General features: G+C 35.6%; 1 protein-coding gene across 8 annotated transcripts in view; it reads left to right on the top strand.

Annotated features, from left to right (window-relative positions):
- Positions 1 to 3,893: 3,893 nt before the first annotated feature.
- Positions 3,894 to 6,296, top strand: part of LOC110183951 (uncharacterized) — a 44,271-nt gene continuing 41,868 nt past the window's right edge. For all 8 annotated transcript variants that reach the window (XM_086834814.1, XM_086834812.1, XM_086834810.1 and 5 more), the window contains exon 1: positions 3,894 to 5,408. The gene's annotated coding sequence lies outside the window, so the exon portion shown is untranslated. The remainder of the gene's footprint in view (positions 5,409 to 6,296) is intronic.

Genomic DNA, 6,296 nt, shown 5'->3' with positions numbered 1-6,296 from the left:
TCTTTTGGGAATTTTGGGGCATCAGCTCTTTGGGTCTGAAACTATCTTTCCGACCAATAAAAACGAGACCATATTCGACTCGCAAAAAAAAATGAAATACCACAGGTGACTGACGCACACAGAACACACAGAGACTTTTATGCATTCGGCCATAATTTACATATTTTTTAGCCAGCGAAAAAGTGGAAATATGAAGGAGCAAAAAGCTTGTGGCCGATAACAAAAAAAGAGCAGTGAGCAAACGCAAAAGTAAACAGAAGTTTTTATTTTATTTCATATTCTTTTATTTTTCCTTTTTTGGATGGGGATGCAACCCAGGAAGGTTTGGTTGAAATTGAAAACGGCGTTGATTATAATGTCAATACTCATAAAAACAACAGAAATACTCGTACAAAAAAACAGAACAAAAGTGGTTCGCTAAAAAAAAATGTATAACTCTAAAACTTGTGACACAACGTGAAGTACAAAAAATAAAACAGAAAGATATATACATTCAAATATATAAAAATATATTTTGGGGTCCACTTCTCCTCCTCTTGGGTGCGGTCCAAAACATTTGGCTCGGTTTTACCTTTTACCCCTTTTTATTGTTATTTATTTTGCGGTCAGTATATTTGTATATTGCTGTTTTATTGGCATGTCTCTTCGGGGCTAAAAAATCAAAATGTACGTTTCATGTTCACCATTGGCTCATTGGCACTTCCATGGGCATTACTAATGGCGAAAAAATAAAAAAGGTGAGGGTATATCTCTGGGTCTTTGGGCGATTAACTTGTTGAGCTAATGGGCTCCATTTGCTCATTAAGAGTGAAGACTGAGAATTAATTTAATGTACTTTTGATATTATTCAATTTAAATTATAGTTGGTTGGGCACTAGAAATTAATTTGTTTAGTTTCTTAGTTGCATTTAAATTTATGGTATTTAAATTGGGGGAATTATGGTATGAGAAACTTTATGGAAAATGATGATAGTGATCTGAAATTAATTAGATAATAATAATAAGAAAGGATATTAAAATGCTTCACTTGTTATTTTAAATTATTAAAAATGATTCTTAATACCCTTGCAGTTCACAATTGATTTAAGAAATGATATAAAAAATCAATCTTAAGTAAGCCTTAAATATATACATTCTTTAAATCGATATTTAACGATTTTTTATATGGCAATTTTTTCGAAAAATCAAAGTTTAACAAACTCATAACTTGGCCAAAAAGGCATTAATTTTAATTCGGAAAACTTCTCTATGTTAGTTTTTAAAAGGTTTATAAATCTGCATACTGCATTTAAAATGTAAAAATAATTAAAATTTTTGTCAATTTTAGACAATTTTAAAGATGTAACCACTTATATAATTTTCGAAAATTTTGAAAAAATTACAATTTTGTAAGACACAGCTAGAATCAAGATATATATGATTTATAGGGTCGGAAATGACTTCTTCACATTGTTATAAGCTTCTAAATAAAATTATAATTCTCCGCAAGGGTATAAAAGATACTTTATTTACGTAATAGTTTAATTAATATATAATAATTTAATTCAAATAGCATTTTGAGCTTTAATTACAAGCTAACTTGCAAAGCTTTTATTGTATAAAGTATTTCTATAAGATGTTAAATATAAATATTAGTAGTATTAGTAGTATTAGTAAATATTTTCCCTTTCAAAGAGTATAGCAAACATGGCTTTGTATCTAACAAACATTTGATATCTTGTTGCTGGCCTGTCCTTTGGCTACCTGGCCTGATCCTTCTCCCCTCTCCCACAGGGGGGGATTGCTCTCGGGGCGATGTCACCCCTCGGACCTTAATGCGCTTTGGCATGCTTTTAGGCAATAATTCATGGATTAACGCCATTTGGCTTAAGCTCATTTCTTTGGCTCTGCTTTTAGCGCAGAGTTTTTTTGATATTTGAAGCCTCACCCTCAGCCATCAGCTTCATCTTCACCTTTTCATTTTTTTTCTGGTCGTGGTGGTGCCACTCGGGATTCACATTCCTTGGACGTGACTAATAAACTTTTGTGTCCCAAACTCTAATGATCTTGCTCAATTTTTTGGGCAAGAAACCGAAAATCGTGTGTAGCGATTTGTTGACCACAACAAATTGCATTCACCCGCAGGCTCATAAATAACTTTTTGCAAATGTACCGGGAATCCCATATCCTACATCTATATATATTTTTGTATATATATATATACAGATATGTGGGTGTCCTTGTACCTGGTACCTGACTGAGTGACTGACTCCCAGGACTGACTGAGAGCACGTGCTAAGAGCAGGGATATCCATTAATCAATTCACGGAGAACGGAGGCGGTTTGGTTGCCTTGATTTATGCTAAGGAATATTATTTTTGATATTTTTTAACTTTAGAATATATATATATATATATTCGAGTGCCTGACCAACATCTTCTATCCTTTAGCCAGGCGTTGGATAAAATTCAATCGTTATGGAGAGCATCCTTAGCCAAGTTCCTTTTCTCTTAACCCCTTTTTACCCAACTTCCTTTGGCCATTTCTATTCCCAGGCGGCGAAACATTTTGCGCTTGCTTTGTTTCTGCCAAGGCATGCAAAATTTTTCGGACGATGGGGATGAAAATTCGAAGGATACGAAGGATACAAAGGGGTTGAAGGACCAAAAGCAAGAGCCGGAGATGGTCCAAACGGATGTAGAACAAGGCAAGGAAAGACTATCTCGAGGACCGAAAGTTTTAAACAATGTTGTCAATTTAAAAAGCTTGAAAAATATTTAAAGTTAATTTAAGAAAATTAAATCCAGGCCAAGTTTATTCCATCTATTTATCTGAACTGCAAGAAAACCTATTAATAGTAAATGCCGGAACTTACCTGATAGCTTTCCCGGCAATCCCTAAGAGTGTGTGTTTTCATTTTGAGAAATTCATATAAAATATATCTTTACAAACTTATAAATGCCAAGGAAAGTCAAGGGAAAACGCAACGGGATGCCGCCATGAAAAAGGAAAACTCATTGAGTAGCAGCTGGCCATCATTGTTTGGGGAAATGGGGAAAATGGAAAATGCCGGGGCATACACACTGGGGCATATCTTGTGGGTGAGTGACGTTTCTCCCCCCCCACCCCTCCCCTCCACAGCACCAACTTGCATAACTTCATCTGCTTCTTTCCACCAACTTCCGTTGCGTGAATTTCCGGCCATGGCATCTCCATTGTTTTTTGCCTCGACTACGTCCTCGGTTGCCACTTTCCATTTAGCTGAAAGTTGATTCGGATTCAGGGCATTTAATAAGCGCTTATTGTCCCATAAGTCCCCATTGTGTCCGGGCTACCATAGTTATTTGTGTTGTTCGGTTAATACTTTCAGCGACTTTAATGGCCAACGAAAGAACAATAAGCCCCAAGGCAAGTGGGAAAACTTTAGCCAGAAAATTAGCAAAAGTCCAAGAAGAGCAACAGGATTTTCCAGATCAATTGAAGGAAGTTACTTGTTGGGAGTTTGGTTAGAGTTATTTTAGTATAAAGGGAGTTGAGGGAGTGATTGAAATTATTAAGAAAATTGAGAAATAATAAGAAATTTAATATAACATCACATTAAAATATTTAAAATTGATAGAGATACATGAAAATTGAGGAAATACATATCTGTAAGCAACAGATTACTCTTTTGTATTTTCATTTAGTTTTCCTTTTGCCTCTGCTTACTCTTCTATTCCCCAAAAATTGGTCTAAGTTTGGGGGGTCGGCTTCTAATGCCATTTTGCGGCTTCTTTGGGCAATTAGATTGGGCATTTAGCCATGAAATTTTCCAACATATGGCTTCTGTCTGGGCAACAACAACAACAGCTAGCAATGGCTAACATTAACAGAGTCTGTTACTGCCATCTAGCACTGTTAATGGTACCAAGTGCAGCAGCAGAAGCAGCAGCAGCAGAAATGTGGGGCTTGGCTTTTGTGGGGCTTTCTGGGCTCTCTCTTTTGGGGCTCGCTCTCTCTCCCCCGCGTGAGAGCTTCGGCTGGCGCCTCGGCAAAACTTCGGCTGTTGCTTCGGCAGTGTTACAGAGCGGATGAGTTCTTTCACTAGCCAGTACCAGTACCGCGGATGCTACACTTCGGTTGTGTTTTTCTTCGTCCGCAAAATAACCGCCGCCGTGTTTCGCTCTTAAGCTTTGAACTCGTATCTCTTTCGCTCTGCGTTGCCGCTGCTGCTGCTGCTGCTGCTGCTGCTGGGACCGCTTCTGTTGCTGCTGCTGCCTGCTGCTGCTGTTGGTGTTGGTTCGATTCTGATTTTGACTTTGCTCTGCAGCTGCGTTCGTGCGCTTTTTGAAAATAGTTACAAGATGTTCATCGGAGTGAGTGGAACGCCGCAGCGGTAGAACGAAACGGTTTACTTTTGAGTGGACTCGAACTCGGAATCGGACTCGAACTCTCTTGGCAGCCGAAGAAGCTCGCTTCCGAAAACGCTAAACAGAATTGAAAATTCAATTCCAAGCACAATCTCGTGGATGCTACGTTCTTCGTGTGGAAGTGGAAAAAGGCAAACAGCACAAAGCAACCAATTTAATCAAAGCAAAAAGTTCTTATCAAAATCAAATATAATTCCATTTAAGGGGAAATATATGTTCCAAAAAAATTAAAAGTAAGAAAACACCGAGTACAAGACCAGTGAAACTAAAAGTGCATTCTGTTCTTCCTTCAACTGAAGCCATTTGTTATTTATAAATTGCTGACCGCAGAATATCTTCACTGCTTAAAAATAGACAGCAACAAACCACACACAAAAAAAAAATAAAGAAAACCAAAACACGCCGCAGAAACAGAAATAAATCGAAAAAAAAAACCCCAAAGGGTAAAAACTCGAAAGTGCCAAAACAAACAAGAATTTCTAAAAAAGAAAAACCTAAACCAAAAGCCCAAGAAGTGCGTGTTCTTAAAATATACAAAAAATACAAAAAAACACCGCAACAAAGTAGCAACTGAATATATTTATATTTTTTGCTTACAATTTTCTACACAAAACTGCATTTTGTAAAAAAGTTGAAAACAAGTGTCAAAGTGAAGTGCGAAAACACACAAAAATACATATTTTGTATACTGTTCTCTGCCAAAACATAAACAAATCAAAGAGATTGTGGAGAATTCTTCTATTTCTCATTTCCACTCGGATTCTGTGCATTTTTTATAAGAGATTCTCGTTTTCTTGGAATACACAAAACAAATAAATAAAAAACCACAAGAAGGCGAAATCCATTGGTTCCGCATTAAAGTGTTGAAATAAATTAACACTCTTTGGATACTAACGTGAACTTTGCATTTTGGAATACTGCAGCAGCACCGCTCTTGGATAAATACTATATATACTTTATATTTCCTATTATTATATTTACCGATCGATCTGGAACTTGGAGGGAAATAATTTCACAAAGGTCAGTAAACAACTACTGCGTGTGTGTGTGTGTGTGTGTGTGTAATTTCCCCGCGTTTTGTTGAGTAATAAATAGATTGTGGCTGTGTGGCATAAAGAAATTCATTTATTGCCGTCGCAAAATATTTGTATTATGCACACGTCATTAAGCATACGACAGGTTGGCCAATGTAAGAATCTGCTTGTGAGCCAAGCAAATGGCCCTGAGAAAAGTGTAAACAAGAAAAATATATTGATGTGTGTTTTGTTGATCGAAAATTAAGATAACAAAAAATACAAATTGTAAAAGAAATTTTTGAAAATATGTTTTCGGTGAATTTTTAAAAAGAAAGATTGTATTTTATAGAAGTAAGAGGTTTAAAAAGACAAAATGTATTAGAAACTTCTTTAACAAAGCATTCCTTTACTATTTGTTATGATTTTCCTAATTCATTTTAAAGTGCAACAAGTTTTCTATTTTAACTAATTTAAAAATAATAGAAACCAAAATCGGGACCCCAAAATACCTATACCCTTGCAGTGAAAATCTATCATAACTTGGCTACAAATGCATTAATTTTCAATCGGAAAACAGTTATATGCTAGTTTTTATTAGGTTAATAAATCTTTAAAGTTTAAACATTTTTAAATTTTCTTGAAATTTTTTGAATATTTTAACGATGTAACCCCTTATAAAATTCTCAAAAAATGGTCTAAAGTTTGTTTCTTCCTAAGATGGCTAGATCGATTTGGCTGTTGATGCTGATCAAGAATTCATATGATTTATATGGTCGGAAATGATTCCTTCCCTGTATTTTGTGCTTTCGAAAATTATTTCAGTCAGTTTTGTGTAAAAGTAATAAATTGTTAATATGAAGTTTTGACATATATAAATATAAACAACTGTTAG

Source organism: Drosophila serrata, unplaced genomic scaffold (assembly GCF_035046125.1).
Source record: "Drosophila serrata isolate PLE 108 unplaced genomic scaffold, ASM3504612v1 contig_275, whole genome shotgun sequence".
Lineage (NCBI taxonomy): Eukaryota > Metazoa > Arthropoda > Insecta > Diptera > Drosophilidae > Drosophila > Drosophila serrata.
Note: the sequence above shows the minus strand (reverse complement) of the source record. Positions and strands in the feature narration are given on the sequence as shown.